Genomic DNA, 25,335 nt, shown 5'->3' with positions numbered 1-25,335 from the left:
AGTTCTCACAGAGCATTGTAAAGTTAACCTGTATGCTATCTGCTAGCCCATAAAGGAAGTTCCAATGAATTCCAAAAATCCAAAGCCATGCAGAATATGTCCTCTGACTTCAGTGGAATCACATTAGAAATCAATATACAAGATACAGATTAATACCTCAAATGCTTGGAAATTAAGCAATACTCTTATAAATAACTAAGGGATCATGAAGAAACAGGAATGGAAATTAGGAAATACATGTAGTAGGAGATTGTGAGGATAGAGCATGTCAGGAATAGGCTACTGCTAGAGTAGTCCTTGCTGGGAATCATAGCTTTGAAAACACAGATCAGAAGAGAAAAGGGCTGAAAACCAGTGACTTACGTAACTATCTGAAAGGCATAAGAATAGGGGTATGGTTGCCTGGTTGGCTCAGTCGGTAGAGCACACAACTCTTGATCTGAGGTCATGAGTTTGAGCTGCATGTTGGGCATGGAGCCTACTAAAAAAAAGAAATTTTTAAAAAAGGACATAGGGATAGAAAGCATATTAAATTCAAGAACGGTAGAAAGAAAAAAATATGTCTAGGACAGAAAAACTGATGAAATAGAAAACAAATGTAATAAAATCAAGAAAGCCAAAAGCTGTTCCTTTGAAAAGACGAAAACAATCGACAAAGAAGCAATACAGCAAATACAACTGATAAAGAGCAGAGAAGGTACGCATTTCTAATACTGGACCTCAAAAGGGGTGTATCACTACAGATCCTACCAATAATCAAGGAACAGTGAGAGAATATTTTTGAACAATTTTGTGCAAACACACTTGAAATTTCAGCCAAGGCAAATTCCCAGAAAAATACAATTTACAAACTGGCATAAGAAGAAATAGAAAATCTAAAAAATCCTATATTTATTAAAGAAATTGAATTCATAATTTAAAACCTCTCCACAAAGAAAACTCTGGTCTCTGAGATGTTCATTGTCAAGATCCACTGAATATTTAAAGGAGAAATTAACTATTTTAAACAAAACTTCTAGGGACTAGAACAAAAAAGGGAACACTTCCCCACCAATTTTATGAGGCCATATAATCTTATTACCAAAAAAACCTGGCAAGGAAACTACAAGTAAGGAAATCATAGGCCAAGATCTCTCATGAGCAAAGTTGCAAAAGTTCTAAACAAAAGGGTAGCAAGTCAAATTCAGCAATATAAAAATAGTACACCACAGCAAAATTGGTCGTATTCTGACTCTTAAATGAGTCAGTTTAACATTTCAAAGTCAATCAATGGAATTTTCAAAAATCATTTGATCAACTAAAAAGATATAGAAAAACCATGTGATAAGTCTCAATATCCAAGCATAATAAAATGCAGTAAACTGGAAATGGAACATAATTTTCTTAGTCTGCCAAAAGGTGTCTACAAGAGAATCTACATCAAACATAATACTTAATGACAAAATACTTAAAGGTTTTCTCTTCATATTAGGAACAAAACAATGAAATTCCCCTCACCATTTCTACTGAACAATGTACTAAAGATCCGCCAGCACAAGAAAACAAAAGAAATATTATTCATAGACAGGACTGTGTTCATAAGAGATCCAAAAGAATCTACAGATATGTCATTAAAACCAGTAAACAAACTTAGATTACTTAGATCAGTAAGGTCACTAGATACAAATTCAATATACAAAAGCACATTGTATTTCTATTCATTAGCAATGAAAATGAGAAAATTAAATGGTATGGTAACATAACAGCACCAAAAAAATATGAAACACCTGAAAATAAGCCAAATAGAAAACGTAAAAAGCTACTCAGAATATTACAAAATATCACTGAGAAATTCAAGACAGTCTAAGTAGTAAAATAAAGAGATATACTATGTTCATGGATTTAAATTTAATATTACATATTGAATATGTATTCTCTCCAGACCGAGCTAAAGATTCCATATTCAATATACCAGCAGGTGTGTGTTTGAGTGTGTGCATGTGTAATGAACAAGGTGAGTATAATGTTAAAGGCCTAAACAGTCTTGAGGAAAAAGAACAGGGCTGGAGGATTTACAACGCCAGATATCAATGCATGCTATAAAGCTGCAGTAAGTAAAACAGCATGGTACTGGCACAAAGATAGACGATACAATGGAATGAAAGAAATACAGACATATACATCACACACACACAGAGAAAAATAAAGAGAGAAACTTGATTTATGACAAAAGTATCACTTCATAGCAGCGGAGAAAGGCTGATCTCACTAAACAGGTGCTGGGTTAACAGGATATCAATATGAAAAAATGCATCATTAACCTCTATCTCATACCAAGCATAAAAATATATTCGAGATGGATAAGTCTAAATATGTACAGTAAAAGAGTGCTTTAGATTACTTAAACCAGATGCAAAAACACTAATTCCAAAAGAAAACAATGATAAATTGAATTACATTAAAATTAAGAATTTCTGTTCATTGTTAAATACTGTAAGAGAGTAAAAAGGCATGTGGAGAGTAGAAAATATTTGTACACATAATTCCCATAAAAGATTTGTCTAGAACACATATTTTTTAAAAACCTTCAAATCAATAAGAAAAACATAAATGACCTACAAAAATAGCCAAAAGATTTAAACCTTGGCAGCTCAGTCAGTTAAGTGTCTGACTCTTGATTTTGGCTCAGGTCGTGATCTCATGGGTCCTGAGAGTCCATGCGCTCTGCATGGAGTCTGCTTGGGATTCTCTGCCTCTCCCTCTCCCTGTGTACCCCCCCCAAACAAACAAACAAACAAATAAGATTTAAACAGTTTCTTTACAAAGTAGGGTATTTAAATGGCCAATAAATATATAAAAAGGCCGTTCACTCATCTTCAGGAAAAATCAAATTACATCATGGTAAGGAATCACAACAAACCACCAGAGTAGTGATATTTAAAAGACTGACACTGGGACAAACGAAGTCTCTTCTACCACTGGGGTGAGCATAAATTCACGCAATCACGTAGGAACACTGTTTTTACATTATCTCCTAACACTGAGTCCATGCAAATCCTCTTGCCTAGCAATTCTCCTCCTAGGATACATGTGTTTATGTGCCCGCTCAAAAAAAACATATACAGAAGTTTCTGGCAGTCATAGTTAAAAACTGAAAATGTTCATCTATCCCAAAAGAGACAGATGCACTGTGAGTTGTGATATATTCATACCACAGACAAGTAGCATTGAAAACGAATGAACTGCAACCACGTGTAACAAAATGGACGGTTCCTACCAACATAACGTAGGCAAAAGAAGTAGACGTTAAATATATACGGCATGATTTCATTCATTTAAACTTCACGAATTTGCATGTCATCCTTGTGCAGGGGCCATGCCGATCTTCTGTCATTCCAATTTTAGTATAAAACTTCAAAAGTAGGCAAAACCAATCAATGGTAGCAGAAGTCAGGACAACGGTTTGGTCCTTTGGGGAGGAAATGATTAAAAATGAAGCCAATGAGGTTGGGTGGGGAAAGCAGAGTCAACAGATGGAGAAAGGCCGACTGCTGGGGATATTGCTGAAACCCTTCACCCAAGCTCACCTGACTCTACTTCCCTCTACTGCTGGACCTCTGAATTCCAAGAGACTCTAGTTTCAAATGAGTTGTTGCCTTTTGCACCAGTCTTGACCTCTGCCTGGAAACCAGCTCCTGCTAGAAATGGAGACCTGGAAAGACGGGTTTCTCTGCATGTATGAAGGTGAGAACAGAGTGATCGACAGATTACAACAGAGAGAGGATTTTCAATCCAGCTGTGGGAAGGTTCTGTGCTTCTGTGGGCCCTATTTGAAAGTAGAAGCTTGGGTAGGGATGGATCTAGTTTGTGACATGGACTGGATTTGGTGTGGGTGCAGTAAGCTAATGCTTTCTCCATCGATACCTCCAAACCTGCTCCATATCTCACTTCCTTCCCCTTGAATAACCCACTCAGGTGGGACCAACAGTCTCATTTTTAGATATAAATCCAATCCAAAAGAATACGGAAACACCTGTCATACAGCTACATCAAAACATCTCCCCTTGGGTTGATGGGATGAATTATGTTTCCCCAAAAAGAGATATGTGGAAGTCCCGACCCTCAACATTTCAGAATGCAGCACTATTTGGAAATAGCGTTGTTGTAGATGTCATTAGTTAAGATGCAGTCATGCTGAAGGACGGTGGGCCCCTGATCCAATGTGACTGGTCGCAGGAAGACGCCGCCATGTGATGGTGGAGACAGAGACAGAGGGGATGTGTCTACAAGCCAAGGAATGCCGAGGACATTTTCGACGACACCAGAAGCTAAGACAAAGGGAACTGATTCTCCCCTGGAGCCATGGAGAGAGCACGGCCCTGCCGACATCTTGACTTCGGGCCTCCAGAATTGTGAGAGAAGGAATTTGTGCTGTTGTAACTGCCACCCCGCCCCCCACCCAGTTGGTGGCTCTTGTGAGAGCAGCCCTGAGAAACTAATACACCTCCCACTGCTCAGACCCACAGCAGGGAAGCATTTGATGTGTAATGAGCATTTACACATCAAAGTGGTCACCTGGTGGATCTTCCAGCTTCCTCTGTTCCCCTTACACAGCAGACTGCTGTCTCCGGGGGCGGCGTACTCCTGCTCTCCTGCCCAGGCAGTCAGGCCCCTGGTCTCCCCACCGGCAAGAGCACTGCTAGCGACCTGGGCCACAATCACACAGGAGCTGAGCGATCTTGGGCGGCGGGGGCAGGGAGCGGTCAGGCACTCTGTTCATTCTCCCACTTGTTCTTTGGCTCCTGAATGAGAAAGTGGTTCCAAAGCATGGATGGGGTCAGAAGGTCATAAAAAGAGACAGAAGAAGGTGACCGTACTGCTTACACAGCGTGACATGAAGAACTCAAAAGCTCTTCGTCCAACCTGTTTCTTCGAGGGCCTGACACGCCACCATTAGGTGACAGAGTTACAGGCCCCGGGTATAATGGGCACAGGTGGGGCAGGGGACATCTTATCAGACGACCCAGCTGAGGGGCTGCTCAGTGGGGTGGGTTCCTACGGGCAGCCTTGGCTGGGGGACCCCAAGAAGACCAGAGGAGAACGGGGAAGACATGGGAGCAGCCAGCAGCTTTGGTGGTGCGGAGAACGATTTTGCAAAAGGAATCTGGAGAATCAGAATCCTGGCAGGGATCCATCCACAGATTAAGTTGGAGAACTTCACTTTTAGGTGAAAGAAAGGAGCAGGGAGGCCTGTTCTTCTGGAATTTGCCAAATATGCTCAGGGTGGGAGCAAGGGGGCTTCAATGTAACTCAAAACACATTTCTTGAGCTCCTCTTAAGCTCAAGATACTACACTGAGGTTTAGCTACTAAAGGATGATCCTAAAGGATGAGCAGATATAGCCCCTGCCCTTACGATGAACCTTTCCATCCAGCAGGGGAGCCTGATAACCCAGGATGTGAGGCAGAGGGAGCGAAGCACCACTGAGAAGTCCAGACAACAGCTAATGCTTATACTGAGCGCTCAGCACCCTTTATGTCTACTCATTCCTTTTACGCTCGCCACCACGCCCTTGTGTTATCATGATCCTCATTTTACAATGGGGACCAGAGAGGTTAAGTTACCTGCCCAAGGAGCCCAGCCTGCAGGCAACCTGGCAGAGATCTAAGTATCTATAGTCTGTCTCCTGAGGCTGCATGCTAAACACTGGACTAACTCTTGGGGAGTACTGCTTCTGGCTGACAGGAGTGGGGGAGTTGGGAGAGTTCCAATGGCAGAGACTGTCCCCTGAGAGGCGCTTTGAGGCAAGGGACCCTCAGTGGCACCTGGCATTTAAACACAGCCTGCCCTAGAGGAAACCAATAAATAAATGATCAATTGCCAAAGTCCCTTCTATCTCCCAGACCATGAGTCCACACGGTGGAGAAAGCAAAAGCCATAGGGCCATAAGAGAGCCTGTGGTCCCTCTTCCAAGACAAAGAAAGCTGAGAGGTCAACAAGGACATTGTGGAGGCTACCATAAGGATGAATCTGAAGAATGAATCACGGAAGCTGCCGATCGAATTCTGACTTCAAGTAATACCGTCAGCATCAGAAAATTGTTAGTGTCTGTTACCCCTGGCCCTTTTTCCAGGGTTAACCCTTCCAGGCAAGTGTTACACTGCAAACGTTTGATGTTAGAGGATTTTGTTGGGGTGTATGGTGAGAACAAATGCAACATCACCCCATGTTAAAAGCATGGGTCCAATGTTTGGCAAAATGCCAATTTTGGGCATTGTGAAGATAAATGGCTGGAAGGAAAGACAGAAAACCAGAGAATGTGACTCCCCCTTGGCACTGTTTGGTCCATGACCAGCTCTGGTTTGAGGAGGGATAGAGACTGTTAGTTCCTTATTTTTCCTACTGGGTCGAGGGCCCAGTACCACCACAGGGCTGACTTTAGCTCCAACTCTTTATTTAGTAAAACGAAAACTCCATGAACATTCTGGCACTAGGAGGCATGAGCTGGCTCCTCCGAACAGAGACCTCTGCTATTTAGGGACTCTACAAAACAGAAAAATGTGTATTACCAAATAACTATTTAGAGAAAATATTGAAAAAAAAAAAAAAGATCGAGAGAGAACTGTTTGTTTTAATATGGTCTGTTTACAATGCATTATTACTGGACTGCAGAGTGTGTGCTAAGGGAACAAAAATGCATTTGCATTTTTTCAGGGTCAAAATAGCCATGTTCAGACGGCACACAGCAATCTCTCTTACAGTTATTTTTCTTCTCTTTTTCTGGCATTTGATAGATTCTAGAAGTTCATCTAACTTGACCTTTGGCTAAACTGCCCTTATTGCTGCGAAAATATATTCTCCCTCAAACGAGGCCTCCTTCTCCAGTCAGGAGTCAGTTTCCCGAAGCCAATGGTCCTCAAACTTTAATTTGCACCAGAAATTCCCAGAGGGTTTGTGAAAGCACACACAGGGTCCCATCCCTAGATTTTCTGATTTTGTAGGTCTGGGGTGGGGACCAAGCATTTCCTTTCTTCCAAGTCCCAGTATCAGGTGATACTGATGTTGGTGGTCCGAGGCCCACACTCTGAGACCCCGCTGGTCTATGTGCAGGGCAGGAGTGTGTAGTCCTGTCCGTGCTGAGATGACCTGGAGGGGAGACTGAGCAGGCTATGTGACTGTCCCTGGGACACAGGGCTCTTCCTTCTCCTGTGGTAACAGGATCTACAACAGCTCTCTGGTATCCAAGAAAAGACAACCAATACAGTCAAGAAGAGAGAACCAAGTTAGAGATGAAGAGAATCGGTGCTGCTGGAAACACTGGCCGCCCTGCATCCAGCTGAACCCCGGTCTTACCAGTTATGTGTCAGCGGATTCGCGTTTTCGCTAAAGTAGGCTGGGTTATTTATCCTTCGCAAGAAAAGAATCCTGAATCGGTCACCTACTCTCTGGATGTTTATAGCATGGGGTCCTTCCACTTCTTTCGTTCTCCGATCCCTCACTGTTGCCAAGGGACGGTCTCCGGCACAAGTTAAGTCATGCTCCTGTGTCTACTATCTAGTCAGCTCGTTTCTTTTCTCAGTAATTAACCCAACTCAGGAACTTCTCCCACACACAGTCATGCTACCCAACCTTGAGCTTCATTCTTCTGGCTGTAAGCATATGCATTTCTCTGCTTCACTCCCTGGGTTACTTACACTCAGGAGCACAACACAGGGCAAATATATGTCAAAAGCAGGAACACTGAGTATCACCTTATTCCAATAAAGTGCAAGGGCTCTAACCACTATGCTTTGCATTCTTGATGCAAACTGTTTGGTGAAAAACACTAATAAAGTTAGCTTTTGAGCATCTCTGAGGTTTCTATAATTGCAAAGTTTTATAATTGATCCAGGGACCCTTTTAGCCAAACCGTATTGCTAAGAACATCCTGGCACATCCTAGAATTTGGGATGATTACCCTAGCAATCATACCACATGAGTAGGTGTCCACAAATGTGGAAGATCCCAAGCATAGTATGTTGCATCCTTGAGGGACTTAATAACACGAAATTCAATTGATTGCCATTTAATCATTAAATAAGCATGTCCTTAGTGTCCACAAACGAATTCCACATGGAATTCTAAATACACAGTGGCATAAAAAACAAATAGCGTCCTTATCTTAAGGAATAATGCAGCTTAATAAAAAAAAGACCAAAATACTAACTAAACAATTGGAAAGTATGAACAAAGGCAGGACTACTGTTTTTTAACACAGTACCAGAGCGCATATGACCAAACCAATGCATCTTCAAATATTCTAGAGGTTCCCCCCCGTTTACTGTGCAATTCTTTTTTGGAACTATCTGCATAGACAACCTACCACCATTCATATTTGTAGCGGACACAGGTGGTGGCCTGCCCCATTCGCATTTCGTCCCTGTCATCAGAACTCCCTATTTTGTTACGGAAGGTAACGTGTTCCTATCCAGGCTACGGATGGGTCACGAATGGTCTGATTCAGTTGTGACAAGCCTATCCCCTGCTTTCCCAGCATTCCTGCAGATGGGATGGCAGTGTGACTAGCGACACCAGGGCAATCATTGGTTTTCCTGTTAACTGAGGAACACGCTGGCTTAGCTCCTTGCTCTTATGCTTTCTTCCGGCCTCGAACATAGGAGTGATGCTGAGGATAGCCCAGCCATCCTGTGACCCTGGGGCAGCAGTCCCTGAGTAAAAGACCAACAAAAGAATTGCAGCCAATAAAAACATTGACATCATGGAGCAGCTGAAATCCATGCCAGCAGCCTGGAACTTCTTAATACGTCAGAAAAAAAGGAATCCATTTCCTTTAGCCACTGTAAGTGGATTTTGATGTTACTTGAATCCGACCACAATATTCTAAGTGAAAGAACGGTAGTCTCATTTTTTTAAGTAGGCCCCACACCCAGCACAGAGCCCAATGCATGGCTTGACTCACGACCCTGAGATCGTGACCTGAGCTGAGATCAAGAGTCAGACGCCTAACCGACTGAGCCACCCAGGCGCCCCGATAGTCTCATTTTTTTATTTATCAGGCGGATCCCCCAACCACATTCCCGAAACTTTAGTCCAAATTTCTTTAGGCTGTTGCCAGAACGTATATCTTCCCTCGAAGTATCCTGAGGGCAGCAAAAGGAACATATTGCCAGCCCTTAAGGCAGTTTTATAAGAAAATTTGGAGATATGTTTTAAAATATGGCAGTTTTGTGATAATGAGTGGTAGCACTAAATGGAACACTCCTCTAGTTAAAATATTTGGTTCAAAAAAGAGTCATTTGAGTCCCATCTCTGACATGTTATAACTAAAACCAAATGCTGATTAAAGCTATAGTAAGAGGATCAAGGAGTATAATTATTAATTACCCTCTTAGCTTCAGTTCAGTTTTCAAGAAAAATATTTAATTAGCTTAAAACCATCTGTGAAGGTTGCTGAGTTAATTTGGACTCTGGTTTATTTTCATTCTCTCTTCACAGCAAATGTTGAAAATCATTTTGGGGCTAACGTCCAACATAACCTGTGTTTTAGGTTTTTATCAGGAGATTCTAAAATTTTGCTAGATGAAGCTAGTTTGATGTTCTATATGATTTGTCACACAATTTTATCCTAACCATGTGGTTTTTTCTTTTTATTAGTGCAGAAATTGAATTAGTCACAGATATTTTGGGAAATATAAAATGAATTTTGAAGATGGATCACTCCACACTCTCATCAGAGCTATCACCAAGGAATAAGTTTTCAAATAACAAAACAGTAGAAAATTTAAGAGTTGTGATGGCAAAGAGTAACTTTAAATAAATTCTGCAAGTGGTAGAGTCATATGGAAACCTTTAAACAACCAGAAAAAAATATCAGGGTACTCATCTGATCTCAAGGTGCGGGGCAACTAAGCACAAAATTAAAAGAAGAAACTTTGGAAGAAATTAATAAATATGACTGGACTATAAAAACGTTGAAACTTCTGGGAAGCAGGAATGACCAGAAATTAAGAGTTAATAATAACTAGGAAAACAATCTGTAACAAATAAGAAAAACACAATATGGTATTATAATCAAGGAAAGCACTAGGCAAGGCCACGAGTATGAACTGTAGCTGAGAAGAAATACAATTTAGGGGCGCCTGGGTGGCTCAGTTGGTTAAGCGACTGCCTTCGGCTCAGGTCATGATCCTGGAGTCCCGGGATCGAGTCCCGCATCGGGCTCCCTGCTCGGCAGGGAATCTGCTTCTCCCTCTGATCCTCCCCCCTCTCATGCTCTCTCTCTGTCTCATTCTCTCTCTCAAATAAATAAAATCTTAAAAAAAAAAAAGAAATACAATTTAGCAACAAGCATTTGTTTAATAAATGTCAAACACCGGGATAGAGCAGTGAACAAGGAGCTCCCCCACCTACAGCTGATAAAAACAGGTAAGGTGTAAGAAGTTTAGATGAGCACCAGCTGATGCATGGATGTGCTGAATCACTATATTGTACACCTGAAAGTAATAGAACACCCTACATGGACTAACCAGAACTACAATAAAAACTTTTAGGGGCGCCTGGGTGACGCAATCAGTTAAGAGTCTGCCTTCGGCTCAGGTCATGATCCCAGGGTCCTCGGATCGAGCCCCGCATGGGGCTCCCTGCTCAGTGGGAAGCCTGCTTCTCCCTCTCCCACTCCCCCTGCTTGTGTTCCCTCTCTTGCTGTGTCTCTCACTGTCAAATAAATAAATAAAAATCTTTAAAAAAAGAAAGAAAGAAAGAACCTGTGGGGGGAGGCACCTGGGTGGCTCAGTCAGTTAAGCGTCTGCCTTTGGCTCAGGTCATGATCCCAGGGTCTTGGGATCGAGCTCTGCATGGGGGGGGCTCTCTGCTCAGCGGGAAGCCTGCTTCTCCCTCTGCCCCTCCCCCTGCTTGTGCTCTCTCTCTCTCTCTCTCTCTCATGCTCTCTCAAACAAATAAAATCTTTAAAAAATAAAATAAAATTGGGCACCTGGGTGGCTCAGTCGTTAAGCGTCTGCCTTCGGCTCAGGTCATGACCCTGCATTGGGCTCCCTGCTCAGTGGGAAGCCTGCTTCTCCCTCTCCCACTCCCCCTGCTTGTGCTCTCTCTCTCTCTCTCAAACAAATAAAATCTTTAAAAAATAAAATAAAATTGGGCACCTGGGTGGCTCAGTCGTTAAGCGTCTGCCTTCGGCTCAGGTCATGACCCTGCATTGGGCTCCCTGCTCAGTGGGAAGCCTGCTTCTCCCTCTCCCACTCCCCCTGCTTGTGCTCTCTCTCTCTCTCTCAAACAAATAAAATCTTTAAAAAATAAAATAAAATTGGGCACCTGGGTGGCTCAGTCGTTAAGCGTCTGCCTTCGGCTCAGGTCATGACCCTGCATTGGGCTCCCTGCTCAGAGGGAAGCCTGCTTCTCCCTCTGCCCCTCCCCCTGCTTGTGCTCTCTCTCTCTCAAATAATATTAAAAAAAAACTTTAAAAAAAGCCATAAAGATCTTATTTACATTATATAAGTAACTACTGGAAGAACCAAGAAAAATAACACAGCAGTGCCCGCCTACCCAAGGGGAATACGTTCCGAAACCGCCCAGGGGACGCCCGAAACCGCGGACACCACCCAGCCCCGCACAGACCAGGTCTTCTCCTCCATATACACACCTGTATCCACGCACCTGCTTTATACACCAGCCACAGTAAGAGATCACCAACAGCAGTAATAAAACAGAACGCTCGGAACAAGACGGTAATAAAAGCCACGCGCCTGTGGTCGCCCCGAAAATATCTCACTGGACCGTACTCACCCCGCTTCCCGGGAAAACGCAGGAGGACGCCTTCCTGGTGAGATGACGTCAGGAGAATGACGCAGGCGTCCGGACGCAGCGTTAGGCTCCCATTGACCGTCTGCAGATTCGTCAGGAGGAGGATCATCTGCTTCCGGTGGGCGGGAACGGAAGCCGAAGAACGCGAAACTGCGGACAGCCAAGCGGCAGATACCGGTGAAGGAGTGCACAAGCCACTACAGCCGGGTACTGGGGAAAAAGAAAGGCAGATGACGTAACGACGTAAGATCCCTGTCGTCAGCAGGCGTCAAAAGCTACTCTGTAAGGGCGCCTGCGTGGCTCAGATGGTTGGGCGTCTGCCTTCCGCTCGGGTCATGATCCTGGGGTCCTGGGATCGAGTCCCGCATCGGGAGCCTGCTTCTCCCTCTGCCTCTCTCTCTCATGAATAAAAAAATAAATAAATAAAATGTTAAAAAAAAAAAAAGCTACTCTGTAAAGAAATAATGAATTAAAAACGTAATGTAAAGTTGGGTTCTAAAAACAAGCAGTAGAAGAACAGAGAAATGGATTTGAATGATCAGAAGGAAGACATACACTCATACACATGCAAAAAATTTTCAAAAGCAAGATTTAAAAGAGAAAAAAGCTCCCCGAGGAGTCCCCTTTCTCTTTCTCTCCCTTGCTCTGAATGTGTGCCCTGGAGACCCCCATCACCGTTCCTTGTCTCATTTTATACTTCCTTGGCTAGCAGTCCACTAGAATATATCAATTATGCTATAATGGGCCCCTGTGCATTTGCTCCCCCATAATGTCCACTGCTTGGCATGGATCAGCAATCCGTCTGAGATCTTCAGACGTGCCTGAATCAATCTTTCAGTTAATGAAAGGAATTGTTTAGGCTGCCTAACCCTTTAAGTTAGGGCTATGGAGAAACCCGTAAAGATCTGTTTTGTATCCCAAAACAGTGTTCACTTGCAACAAGCTTCATTGTGTGAATTGTGGTCCTCTTTTTGTAAAAGTGAAGGGGAAAGTTTGAAATTCAGCAAAAATGAATTAGGTAAAAATAAAAATCTGTAAGATATGCTCTAACCACACTGGTTATATATGTATGTTTATGAATGTGTATATGGATGTTTGCTCCTTCATAACATGTACAACATAGCTTTAAGTAATACATATTCTGTAGTTAAAATATAATAGAGATTGGGGTAAGTTATCCAGATTTGTATTTTAAAAAGCAGTTTTTGAAGGGAACAATATTTTGACTCCAAATAAACAAAAGAATTCACCAATTAAAAGAAAGAGCAGAAATAAAAATAGATATGATACAATAAATAAAACCAAATATGCATATCATGTAAGTAAATATAAATAAACAGTCCCTCTCAAGAAAAAGACTCTCAGTTTACAGCAAAGAGCAAAATTCAATTATACACTCCACTGTATACAAGGGTCAGACCTAAAACAGAGTGATTAAAAATAGCTGAAAAAAAGGGTGCCTGGGGGGCTCAGTCAATTAAGTCTCCCACTTTAGATTTCAGCTCGGGTCATGATCTCAGGGTGGTGAGATGGAGCCCTGTGTGGGGCTCCATGTTGGGTGTGGAGCCTGCTTAGGATTCTCTCTCGCCGCCCCCCCCCCCCACTCCTCACCACTAGGGAGCACATGTGCACTCTCTCTCTAAAAAAAAAAAGAAGATAGCAGGAAGGGAAAAATGAAGGGGGGGAAATCGGAGGGGGAGACGAACCATGAGAGACGATGGACTCTGAAAAACAAACTGAGGGTTCTAGAGGGGAGGGGGGTGGGGGGATGCGTTAGCCCGGTGATGGGTATTAAAGAGGGCACATTCTGCATGGAGCACTGGGTGTTATATGCAAACAATGAATCATGGAACACTACATCAAAAACTAATGATGTAATGTACGGTGATTAACATAACAATAATTTTTAAAAAGTTTGAAAATAAAAAATGAGCAAATGCTATCAAGCAATATATACAAAATAATTTCCAAATCAAGCAAGTTTGACTTGAAGACAAAAAAAATATTGAACAAGACAAAGGATGTTAATATTTACAAAGAAAAACTCCACAGTAAGCTCTCCCAGTAATTAATAACTATGCATCAAAAAGAGAGCATTAAAATCATAAAGCTGGGGCGCCTGGGTGACTCCGTTAAGCATCTGATTTTCAGCTCAAGTCATGATCCCAGGGTCCTGGAATTGAGCCCTGGGTCAGGCTCCCTGCTCAGCAGGGAGTCTGCTTCTCTCTCTCCCTCTGTCCCTTCCCCACCCACCCACGCTGGTGCTCTCTCTCACACACACTCTCTCTCTCTCACTCTCTCAAATAAATCAATAAAATCTTTTTTAAAAATCATAAAGCTGAACCTGCTAGGAATAAAAGGAAAAAATACATTTAGTAAAAGATGTTAATTTACCTCCCTCAGTTCAGGACAATATTAAATGAACAAAAATAATTACTAAGGATATGGATAATATAACAGTAACAATAAAAAGCTAAGATAGACCTAATTGCCAAATATCCAGTTCCATAACGTGGAAACAGAAAACAGGTATTTGGAAATGCTCACAAACACTGACCCTAAAGGAGCTCACGTTGAATTCCTCATCAAACTGCAAAATGTTCTGAAATAGCACTTATATCCTCACACTTCTGTGCAAGGAAAGAAAACGTAACACAATAAACATGCTACCAAGCCACACGTTTTGGTCGGGGTTTCCCCAAAAGCAGAATCTGAGAGAAGAACTTTGACACACATCGTTTATTTGGGAGACAAGACAAATGGGAAGAAGTAGGGAAAGTGAGACAAAAATTGTGTGGGAAATGAGGGAAATACTGGATCTCAGTTTTGCTGGGGACCCTCTACCGGATCATGAAGAACGCACCTCGGAACTTTCCCATGTAGAGAAGAGGAAGCTGGGGTATTTGTCCACTGACTCCTGTCCCTTATCAGTTGCAGGCGGCTCCAGAGAACATTCTATGTGGTATCGCCTGCTGACCTACATGCCCTGGGCTACTGGAGAAGTTACCTTCAGGCAGAGAAGGGGAACATTGCAGCTGGGAGCTGAGATGGAAAGTTGCCAACGTGCACACCTGTCCTGCAGTTAAACACAGAGGAAGGCTGAGTGGGTATGTACTGGGCACACCCTAAAGGGACCTCCCATGACTAGTGCCTTTGCACAACTCCCTCCCCTTGAGTGCTGGTGGAACCGGAGACCACTCCAACCAACAGAATATGGCCAAGGGCATGGGAAGCCACTCCCATGTTAAGGTTTTGTTAAGTTACATTTTATAGAAAAGGTGAAGGGGTTTTGCAGATATAATTAAAGTCCCAGATTAGTTTTGATTTAGTCAAAAGGGAAATTACCTTGGGTGGTTCTGACTCAGTAAAGTGAAAAATTCTTAAGAGGGACTGCAGCATCCTAAAGTCAGAGAGATCCCTCCGGCTGACCTTGAAGAAGCAAAAGCTGTTGTAAAGTGTTTGAGGTGAGCTCTCTACCAGCCAACCAGCTGACTGTGGCCTCGTAAGACCCAAACAGGGGTCAAGGTCTGAACTCCTGAGCCACATGGGCTGAGAGATAACAGTACCTGTTATGTTAAGTCACTAAGTTTGTGGTGATTTATCTCTTAGCCCAGAAAACTAATATGGGATGTGAGGTATCAACAGCATCTTCTTCACTAGAGAATAAGTCATAACACCTGATATTCTCACCTAAGAGTCATCAAAGATGGAAGCACAGATCATAGATGTTAACAGCGATGAAGTCACTATCAAAACCCATGGGTCACAGCTTCAACGGTGCTCAGAGCAAGATCCACAGCCTCCACCTTCTTATGTTGATGAAAAATAAAGAAAAGGGGTGCTTGGGTGGTTCAGTTGGTTAAGCGTCTGACTCTTGATTTTGGCTCAGAGCATGATCTCAGGATCGTGAGATCGAGCCCCCTGTTGAGCTCTGTGCGTGAAGTCTGCTTAAGACTCTCTCTCTCTCTCCCTCTCCCTCTGCCCCTTCCCTCCCCCATCCCGTGATCTCTTTCTCTCTCTAAAAAAAAAGCAGAAGAAAAGAAAGAAATGAAATATATTTAGGATTCAACTCAAGAAGTTTGGGGGAGGGGTGCCTGGGTGGCTCAGTTGGTTGAGCAACTGCCTTCAGCTCGGGTCATGATCCCAGGGTCATGGAGAAGCCTGCTTCTCCCTCTCCCACTCCCCCTGATTGTGTTCTTTCTCATTCTCTCTCTCTCTCTCTCTGTGTGTCAATTAAATAAATAAATAAAATCTTTAAAAAAAAAAGAAGTTTGGGGGAAAATAACAAAATAATAACAATACTAACAACAAAATTAACTTAAGAAAAGCAGAGAGAAAGAATTAGCAAGATGGGGAGGGATATGGTAGAAGAACAAAATAAGGGAAAAATGGTAAAACTAATAGACAAATTCAAGAGGCAATCCCTTAAAAAGTAAAGGAAACTAGAACTGTAAGCGACCCTAAGCAGAGGAAAAAGAAAACTACGTAAATATGCAAAAGATGTGAAATTAAATGGGGAGAAATAAACACAAACACAGATAAAATAAAAAGAATGAGAAACTATTGTACTTTGGTTGACACGATACAAACATATTTGAAAGGGTAGATTAAATGAAGTTTGAATAGGGAACTATGAATTACCAAATGTGACCCTAGAAGAGAGTGAGAACACTTGTGTCCAAAGTGCACATTGAAGCAGAAATGGGTTGGTGGCAATGGCAGCAAGAGGTGAATCTGGAGAGATGGGGACAGACTGAGAACACCTAGGAAGCCAGGTAAGTGAACTCTGATCTGACCTTGAACTTCAAGACCTGAAGCCGTGTGATGTGGAACTGAGCCACTTCCCAACGAGGAACTGATAGGATCTGATTCTGCCCTTTCAAAAGATCACTTCCGAAAAAACAGATAAAATCACAAAAAAAAAGAAAAAAAAACACATAAAATCAAAATGGAACAATTATAGTGGGAAACGGACACAGTTAAGAAACAGCCCCTGCCCTTCACAATAAAGACCCCAGATAAATTCACAATCTAATTGCGTTCATCCTCTAAAGTTGAATTCCAACGCCATTTTCATTGTTTGAGACAACGAAAAAGAAAGCTTCCAATTAGTTTTATGAAGCTGGACATTTGAGAAGTAAACACCACAAAGGTAGATAAATTTCATTTGTGAATACTGGTATGAAAATTTTACATAAAATGTTAGAACCCGATAGTATCTTAAAGAAATCGATGTCCAAGTTTAAGTAATATCAGGAATCATAATCAGAAATTATCAAAGAATAATCTGATATTAGGAAATTATTAATGTATTTCACTTTCTTAATAGCTCATAGTGAAAAATTATGTGATCCTTTCCAAAGATACTTAGAAGGGGATAGAAATAGGCAGATAGGGATATGGATGTGATATGGATATAGATACAGATATACAAAAGTACAGCATGAAACCTGGAAAGAAGGAAGTAACTCTATCATTACTTGCAAATAATGTGATTGTATGCCTAAAGAGCATAAAAGAATAAACTCCAAAGCTATTTTTTAATTGAAGTATAATTAACATACAGTGTAATATTAGTTTCAGGTGTCCACTATAGTGATTCAACAGTTCTATACATTGCTCCGTTCTCATCGCAATAAATATACTATTAATCCCTTTTATTTCACCACTCCCCCCACTATCGCCCCCAGGCAACAACCAGTTTGTTCTCTCTAATTAAGAGCCTGGGTTTTTTGTTTGTTTTCTCTTTTTTTGGTTCATTCATTTGTTTTGTTTCTTAAACTCCTCACATGAGTGAAATCATATGGTATTTGTCTTTCTCTGACTGATTTATTTCACTTAGCATAACACTCTCTGGCTGCATCCATGTCATTGCAAATGGCAAGATTTCATTCTTTTTTATGGCCCAATAACATCCATTGTTATATATATAGATACATATACCACCCCTTCTTTATCCATTCATCTATGGATGGACACTTAGGCTGCTTCCTTACCTTGGCTATTGTAAATAATGCTGCAATAATAGGGATGCATATATCTTTTCTTTTTTTAAAGATTTTATTTATTTATTTGACAGAGAGAGCGCACAAGCAGGGGGAGCAGCAGGCAGAGGGAGAAGGAGAAGCAGGCTCCCCACTCCGGGATAATGACCTGAGCCGAAGGCAGTTGCTTAACCAACTGAGCCACCCAGGCGCCCGCTCATTGTGGTTTTGATTTACATTTCTACTTGGCAAAACTATTACTAATAAAAAAAATAAACTGGTTAGTCAAAAACTAATGATGTAATGTATGGTGATTAACATAACATAATAAAAAAAGAAAGTAAAAAAATAAATTGAAGTAAAATTAAAAATAAATACACAAACTGGTTAGATAAAAAATTAACATAAATAATAGTTTTTTGTATATTTACCACAAGAAAGTAGAAAACTTATTTCACTTGTAGTAGTGATGAAAAGTATACAAGAGCTAGAAATAGGTATAATTTAAAATATGCAAGATCGAGGGGTGCCTGGTTGGCTCAGTTGGGGGTAGCGTGTGACTCTTGATCTCAGAGGTGTGAGTTGGAGCTCCACGTTGGGCATAGAGTTTACTTAAAAATAAAAAAAAAAAAGTCTTAAAATAGGCAAGACCTATATCAAGAAACATTTTAAGTGAAACTGATAAAGTTTTTAAAAAACTGAATAAATGGAAAATTACTGACTAGGAATGCTCAATATTATAAAGATTTCACATGTCCCTAAATTAAGCTATAATAAATGCAGCAAATGTTACAAACAGGGTTTTGATAACACTAGAAAAATGTATTCTAAAATACATATAGAAAAATAAACATGCAATGATAGTTGGGACACTTAGGAACAAAAAGAATGGGAACCAGGACTGCCACACTGAAAAAAATAAATCCACAATAATTGCAACTATGTGGACTCATGCTTGAATAGACAAGCAGATCAAAGGAAACGACTGGGGAGTCCACAAACCAACCAAAAATGTATGTGAGTTTCATAAGTGATAAATATAACACAACAAATCAGGGAGGAAGAAAATGGGCTCTTTACCAAATTGTATCCATAGCCAATCTCAAAGAAAAGAAGTATCTCTACTTCCCTAACACCAAATTAAATTTTAGGTGATCACAGATTTACACATTAAAAAACTAGAACAAGACAGCTGAAGACATGAGAAAAAATTTTTAAATAATCCTGGAGTGAGAAAGACTTTTCTAATTATGATCACCCCCCTCCCAAAAGCCAGAAAGCCTTGAAAGAAAATTGGATAAATTGGACTACCATCAAAATGAAAAGTTCTAAAAAAAATGAGAAATTCTGAATGGAAAAATACCATAAACAAACTCAAAAGACATATGACATACTGGGGAAAATACTTGTTCACATGTATCACAAAGGGATTGTTCCCTTTCTCTATAAACAACACACACAAACCACAGACAAAATGTGTGTAACTTGACCTAGAATAATGAAAATGCAAAAATATAAAACCACAATACGTTTCCCCTGTATCAGAGAGGCAAAAATAAATTTTGGCTGCACTCCGCATTGGCAGGCATGGATGTTGGCTTGGGGACCAGCACAGGTGTGAGGAAACAGGTAAATTCCAACCACCGCAGGTGGTGGTAGAGCAAATCATGACCTCCATGGAGGGCAATATGGCCATGATCAACAAAATTACAATTACTCATACCCAGGGTCCCAGCAATCCAACTTGCTTAGGTACGAAATGATGCAGTCAATTGACATTCCATAGAATGAATATTTGTTGAAAGCCTACGATGTATCAGTCCTGTTCTAATTGTCGAAGATAAAGCAGGAAGCAAAACAAAATCCTTCCTCTATTCCAGGAAGGACATAATTCTTTTCTCTCTTTTTTTTTTTTTTAAGATTTTATTTATTTGAGAGAGAGAATGAGATAGAGAGAGAGCATGAGGCGGGGAGGGTCAGAGGGAGAAGCAGACTCCCTGCCGAGCAGGGAGCCCGATGCGGGACTTGATCCCGGGACTCCAGGATCATGACCTGAGCCGAAGGCAGTCGCTTAACCAACTGAGCCACCCAGGCGCCCATCTCTTTTTTTAAGGAAGGAAATAATTCTTGGTGAGGGCATACCGCAAACAAATAAAAGAGACCAATACAACAAATTCTGGTTCATATATACAATGGAATACTATAACGCTATTTTAGAAAGTGAGGCAGCTCTATGATTGTTATGATATGTACTGATATGAAAGATATAGCAAGTGAAACCAGCAAGGTTAGAAACATATGCATAGTAAATTGCTATTTGTGTAAAAACAAAAACAAAACAAAACAAAAACCCTCCATACACCACACACACACACACACACACACACACACACAGAGGGACACACACAGAAAGCTAGAAATTGTAGTTGTCTCTGGATATCAGGGAAATCAGGGTGGAAAGGAGACATATTTTGCTGCATATCCTCTTGTTCCTTTGGAATTATGTGCCATGCACATGTCTTAAATATAAAATAATGCATGAAAATTGCTACTAAAAATATAAATAAATAGAAATGATTGAGCATATATGCCCAAACAAGTGTTAATTCTGAGTACACTATTATACTAAATAATAGCAAATTTTAAAACTATAAGGAAGAGAGAATGCAAATCTACAAAGTATAAAAAGTGCTCTGTGTTTCTTCTTAAATTCATGCTTGCAAAATTGCAATGCAACTCCTAGGCACATGTTCTCAGTTGATTCTCTGCTCTTCCATGGGTCAATGTATTTTCAGTATCTGTGTGAAGTTCATGGTCACTTCATTGGTGACCATGTCACCACGGCTCCATCCACCAGCAGAGAGCTCTCAGGGCACTGGGAGCTCTCTTTATTTTTCCCTTGTGTCTCCAAATGACCAGAGCAGACTGAGGGGCTCCCTGGGCACCTCAACTATTTCCAAACCCTGGTGGTTTATCTTCTTCCCCACAGACCAGCCCCTTCTCTAGCTCTCTAATGATTTTTGAGCAAAGTCATTAGGACCCTGCCAATCCCAGTGCTTTCTACTGAGCCCTTTATTATCATCAGATAGATCACCGTTACGGACTGAATGTTTGTGTCTCCCCCAAAATTCATAAGGCGAACTACCCAATAAGGTGAATAACCCAATGTGACAGTATTTGGAGATGGAGCTTCTAGGAGGTAGTTAGGGTTAGATGTGGTCATGAAGGTGGCACCTGAACAATGGGAGTAATGCCCCTATAAGAAGAGATTTCCAGGTGCCTGAGTGGCTCAGTCGGTTAAGCATCTGCCTTCAGCTCAGGTCATGATCCCAGGGTCCTGGGATTGAGCCCCGCATCAGGCTCCCTGCTCAGCGGGGAGTCTGCTTCTCCCTCTGCCCCTGCTGCTCCCCCTGCTTGTGCTCTCTCTCTGACAAATAAATAAATAAATAAAATCTTAAAAAAAAAAGTCCTACGGTTATAAAGTACAGCATGTTAACTATAGTTAACAATAATACTGTATTGTGTATTTGCAGGTTGCTGAGTAGATCTTAAAATTTCTCATCATAAGAAAAAAATTTTTTAAGGTTGATTATTTTATTTAATTTTCTTTTTTTAGTAATCTTTATACCCAAGTGGGGCTCGAACTCACAACCCCGAGATCAAGAGTCACATGCTCCACCAACTGAGCCAGCCAGGCGCCCCAGGAAAAAAATATATATATTTTAACAACGTATGATGATGGGGGTGCCTGGGTGGCTCAATCGTTAAGCGTCTGCCTTCGGCTCAGGTCATGATCCCAGGGTCCTGGGATCGAGCCCTGCATCCGGCTCCCTGCTCAGCGGGGAGCCTGCTTCTCCCTCTCCCTTTGCCTAACGCTCCTCCTGCTTATTCTATCCCTCTGTGTCAAATAAATAGATAAAATCTTTAAATAAAAAGAGAGAGAGAGAGACTCCCAAGAGCTTGCTTTCTCTCCCTGTGCACCCACAAAGAGGTCACATGATCACACGCAAGCTGGCAGGTGCCTACAGCCAAGAGAATTTTCAGAATGAAACCTACCTTCCTGCACCTTGATCTTCTACTTCTCAGACTCCAGAAGTATGAGAAATGGATTTTGGTTGTTTAATACACGGTATTGCGTCATGGCAATGTGGGCTGACGGATACAAACATTTTCCCTAATTCAACCACGTAACTGTCTCAAGGGGCCAGGCCGTTTTGAAACGCCATCCACTCTGCAGAAGGAGGGTGGTGATGGTTGCACACCAGTGTAAATGAATTTAATGCCACTCAACCATACCCTTAAAATGACAAAAATGGTAAATGTTGCTATTTGTTTTTGTACCACACACAAAAAGGGCATCGAACTCATTTTCTCATTTTAAACTCAGTTACCCCACCCCGCTCCCCTGCTTGCCCCAATGACAGACGTATCTATAGCCTCTCTGTGGAATAGGATACTATAGGAGAGATGCTCATCGCATAGCTATTTAATGTTTGAAAATAGAACTTTGGGGAAAAAAAATGTAGGCATGGGGGTTGCGGGGTAAATGAACCGTCACACTGTAAGTTAATAACCCCCAGGAATCCTGAAGGCTATTTTAAAACATTGTGTTAAGAGCCCTGGAAGAATTTGTGATGAAGAGCGAAAATACTAGACACTTGGAAAACAAAATTCCCGGCCCGCTAGCTCTCAAAGACAAAGATGCTAGAACAGCCACGGGCTTCAGAAACATAAGGAGAGAGAGAGAGAGAAAGGGAATGTCTCGAAATGGAGTAGAAATTGGAAGAGGAAGCAGGACGTAAAATAAAGTCTCGGAAAGAAAGCTCCCCTGGGGTCTGAAGGCACCGCTGGGATTGGGCTCACCAGAGTCCACTTGAAATAAACTAGTCTTTAACTAGGTGCCTTGATTTCACAGGTGACTTACTACATCAGGTGCTCGTCATCTCCACATGCATGTTTCCCCATACTTAATGGCATGTATCCGCCCTGGGATATCAGTAGATCCTACCTAGCTCCTGGTGAAAATGTCCATTCCGCAATGCGTCTTTCCCTGTTTCGTTACTTCAGGGCGGTAGAATGGAGAAATCTAGGGTTCAGAGAAAAGTGGAGGACCACACTTGGCCTGCAATCCCCAGAGGGCTGTGTGGCTAATGTGCAATTTGTATGGGGGAAATTCGGAATGCAAGTCACTGATTGGCACTGTTATATCTGGCAGGACATCTGACTTCTCCAAACCTCAGCAACCCCACCTTTGAAATGTGGATACTTTTAAATAATGCCCCACCCCGGTTGTGTGGCTATGAGGATTCCATGAGCTGATGTGCTCCATGAGAGAGTATCTTGAAATATTAATTTTGGTGCCTTCTGCCCCCACCCCAGCTCCTGTTCCCCGCAGTGGTCAGCCACCAAGCGAAGCAGTGCTGTTACAAAAATGAGAACCAGAAACAGTCAATGCTTGCAATTTTGACTTCCAGAACAGGATGCTTTGGGAAGTCTTGCTCGGGGTGGGAGAAGTGAGTGGGAAGGAAGAGGGAGGTGTCAACAGAGAACAACATTGTACAATGCACTTTGTGATTATAAAATACAGAGTGTAAAATAATGGGATACAAATTACTTAGCACCATTGAAGATTAAAAGGCTTCTAAGTTTGTAATACCAGAAGACCAAGAAAAGCTGAGCTATTAGCACAAGGCTTTGAAAATATGATGTACCAAGCCATTTTACCTTGTTACACATATAACAGTATTTGCAAGACATTTACCTCAAACTTATGAAGAATTTAAACATTAAGCCAGTTCCTTTGAATGTTCTTTTCTTGCCATCTTTATGCTTTATTTTGTGTCTTGTCATCATAAAATTCAGTAATTCGTTTACAAACAGCTTTCCTGTCAAATTCTACTATAATTGCAGTGGTTACTTGTTACATTTGTATTATCCCTGAGTCCATAATATTCACTTACCTGTTTGAGATAGAAAATTACATTGAATCATTAAATGATAGAATTAATTCAGCCAGTATAAAAAACTTGTCAGGTCCTGTTGAGGTTGGGGGGGAAAATCTCATTTCTTCCAACTTCAATTATAATAGAAATAGTTTTTTTTTGTTTTGTTTTGTTTTGTTTTGTTTTTAGAGAATGAGAGACAGAGAGCATGAGAGGGAGGAGGGTCAGAGGGAGAAGCAGACTCCCCGCTGAGCAGGGAGCCCGATGCGGGACTCGATCCCGGGACTCCAGGATCATGACCTGAGCCGAAGGCAGTCGCTTAACCAACTGAGCCACCCAGGCGCCCTATAATAGAAATAGTTTTAAACACAACAGAGAGGGGCACCTGGGTGGCTCAGTCATTAGGCATCTGCCTTTGGCTCAGGTCGTGATCCCAGGGTCCTGGGATCGAGCCCCACATCGGGCTCCTTGCTCCGCGGGAAGCCTGCTTCTCCCTCTCCCATTCCCCCTGCTTGTGTTTCCTCTCTCGCTGTGTCTCTCTCTGTCAAATAAATAAATAAATAAAATATTTTAAAAATAAATAAACACAACAGAATCTTGGTGTTTTCTTCAACCAGTATATGGTGTAAGTAGTATTATTTATTTTAAAGTCAGTGACGTATCTGCAATATCTTTAGTGAGACTTTTGTAAATTATTAAATTTATAAAAGATAATGACCATCAGTATAAGACTTTACTGTTCATAGAGCACATGAGGAAAACTTCCTATATAAGCTAAGTTTTGACCCAAGAGTCAAGAAAGAACTGCCGAGAAAGAAAAGAATTAGCAAAGCGTGGGCAAGGTATGGAGGAGACTGGTCAAGAAAACCCATCTAAGCTGGTCAGGCATCCAGGCGAAGTCAGATCCTTGTTATGAAGTCTGGTGGGTGGGGATAGGTGAGATGATCTTCCCATTCCCCCACAACCTCGATACCAGTTCTAATCAAGTCTTAGAATTGCAGAAGCATGCGTCTGGCAGGTGCTCTGGGCAGAGGAGGTGGGGGTAGGGGCTTTGAAGTGGAGAGGTGAGGCTGGTGAGCTCCCACTTTTACTATTGCAGTGGACACAGACTTCAGGGTTGGTTGGTTCCCTCTACCTTTCTCATGCAAGGTAGGCAGACGGTTCCACGACTTCTCATTAATCATATAGCTGAAATGTTATGAATTTCATCAATCTAAAATTACGTCCAAGTATGCCTCATACTATTTGGACAAACTTAGCATTGAATCTGATTAGGATACTTCACGGGCTAATTAACCACCCTGAGGGGTGTGAATAGCAATAACTTGCTCTTACACATGAAGTATTTTAGTATGATTATACCAATAATAAAGCCACTGTTCAGACTGAATGCTGGGATATGAGGACAAGACAGTCATTAAAAAGCTAACATTTAGGGGTGCCTGGGTGGCTCAGTCAGTTAAGAATCCCACTCTTGATTTCAGCTCAGGTCATGATCTCAGGGCCCTAGAATCGAGCCATGCATCGGGCTCCACGCTCAGCCCGGAGTTTGCTTGACCCTCTCCCTCCCCCTCTGCCACTCCCCTCGCTCTTTCTCTCTCTGTCTCTCAAAA

General features: G+C 41.7%; 1 pseudogene; it reads right to left on the bottom strand.

Moving 5' to 3' along the window:
• Nucleotides 1-3,305: 3,305 nt before the first annotated feature.
• LOC123854867 (U6 spliceosomal RNA) lies at nt 3,306-3,402 on the bottom strand (annotated as a pseudogene).
• Nucleotides 3,403-25,335: the final 21,933 nt, after the last annotated feature.

Source organism: Mirounga angustirostris, unplaced genomic scaffold (assembly GCF_029215605.1).
Source record: "Mirounga angustirostris isolate CCGP_5_RB_7025 unplaced genomic scaffold, mMirAng1.0.hap1 SCAF_17, whole genome shotgun sequence".
NCBI classification, from domain to species: Eukaryota; Metazoa; Chordata; class Mammalia; order Carnivora; family Phocidae; genus Mirounga; species Mirounga angustirostris.
Note: the sequence above shows the minus strand (reverse complement) of the source record. Positions and strands in the feature narration are given on the sequence as shown.